The following is a 2,196-nucleotide window of genomic DNA, read 5'->3' as shown; positions in this document are numbered from 1 at the left end:
TGAATTAAGCTTTATTGCCAATTCTTCAACTGATGATGCAAGATTTTCTCCAAATAATGCCTCAAGGAGCTTATCATCAAATTCAACTGGACGTTCTGTTCGATCTTTATCTTCAAGGCTGAACTCTTCACTTCTGAATTTTGCAAACCATCTTCTGCAAGTTCTTTCATTGAAGCATTCTTTCCCATAAACTGAGTGTATGTTTCGAGTCGTTTTGGCTGCAGAGTTTCCTTTTTTTTTGTACTCATAAAGCATTATGTGCCTTAAATGCTCTTTGGAAACTTCCATGCTAGAAAGGGTTTTAATCAAAGAAATTTTAATTCTATTATTCTGTAAAATAATATTTAATTAGTTTAAATGTACAAAAATGCATAAAAATAATTTTTTATTCCATTAGACATTCTAAAATAGTATTAAATTTCATTCAATTTTAAAAAAGGTAAACTCGGACAGAACTTATGGGGTGACCTGATATATATGGGCGCAGGCATGGCTGTGTGTAAGACGCTTGCTTCCCAACTACGTGGTTCCAAGTTCAGTCCTACTGCCTGACACCTTGGACATGTATCTTCTACTATAGCCTCGGGCAGAGGAAAGCCTTGTGAATGAATTTGTTAGTATTAATATATAGTAGGAGATAGATTTCGTATTAGACTTTTATTAGGTACAAACAAACTAACCCGTTATGCTCATGCATAAACAAATCCAAACGTCCTATGGACAATCAATGTATGACCAAAAATATGATATATAAGTGCACTGTAAACACTAGGGGAGGCCCCTACGTACATATGAGAGCCTTGGAAGATATTTTCAAAAATTGATATCGTAACCGCTTTACCAGCTCTCGAAAAATTCTTAAAAGGCATGTAACATCACTGACTGATTTTATTTGGAGGCTCAAGGAAGTGAAGGCAATATATGACCTGACCTGGTCTGTAATCAAACATGCGAAACCCTACAACACATTATCTCGGAAATACCAGCTATTTTCCGAAGAGTCGCTTTCAAAGGAGCGCATTATAAGTAGATTTACGAAACAATTACCCAGATGCCTACATGCAGCTAAACACAAATTCACAAATTACAATTTTAACCATATCTAACTAATGTAAACCTAATACCCAATTAATCCACCTGAATTAAAAAGAACAGTATCGGAACAACATGTACTTAGATACGTAACTTTACAATCTAGGTGTGTGTATATATATATATATATATATATAGATAAATGTATCTATATATGTATATATGTGTATATGAGTATACGTAATTGTATGGGTGTATGGTTTTACGTGTATGTGTGTGTATATGGGTCTACGTACGTATCTATACACATATTTATATTTGTCAGTGTATGTATATGTATACTTATGTATGTATGTGTGTATATATATATATATATATATATATATATATATATATATATATATATATATATATATATATGTATGTATGTATGTATGTATGTATGTATGTATGTGTATATGCACGAACATGATAATATTTGTCTAAGTATTAATCTTCGTTTCACTTTCTACTTTCTTTTTTCTTCTTAGCTGTGACGACAGCAAAAGCTGATTACGTCATTTTATCTAAACTGGAACGAAAGTTTTCAATGTTCATATTTGAATGAAGTTTTTGTCTTTCTATAATATTATTTACTTTCATTCATTCCCAAACTTGGTGGGTATATAACAACAAGCCAGCCGACACTAGAAATCTCTAGTGAGACTTCTTTATCAATGTTCCTGAAGAGACCCAGACTGATGGGTCGAAACATATGTTTTGCCTAATAAAAGTCTAATACGAAATACATCTCCTACTATTAATTAATACTATTACCCTAACTGCCATTGCGAAGTTCCTGAAGTAAGTCCAACAGAAGTGTACCACAACTACGGATGACAAGAGGTAGCCTAAACTGTACCGGTGCTCTTACTCAAGATTTAAACACACTAATCTAATTATACGTATTTACCTGAATGTTCTATTATATATGGCGGAGGTAAAGAATACGTACACCACCGGATTTCGGCGTAACAAAACCCCTAACCCTAACCCTAACCCTAAACCCTAACCCTAATCCTAAAATTAACCCTAAACCCTAACCCTAACCCTAATCCTAACCCCAACCCTAATCACCGGGTGTACGTATTCTTTACCTTCGCCCTATATATATATATATATATA

The sequence above is a fragment of the Octopus bimaculoides genome, chromosome 16 (genome assembly GCF_001194135.2).
Source record: "Octopus bimaculoides isolate UCB-OBI-ISO-001 chromosome 16, ASM119413v2, whole genome shotgun sequence".
NCBI lineage: Eukaryota > Metazoa > Mollusca > Cephalopoda > Octopoda > Octopodidae > Octopus > Octopus bimaculoides.
This window is presented reverse-complemented; position numbering follows the sequence as displayed.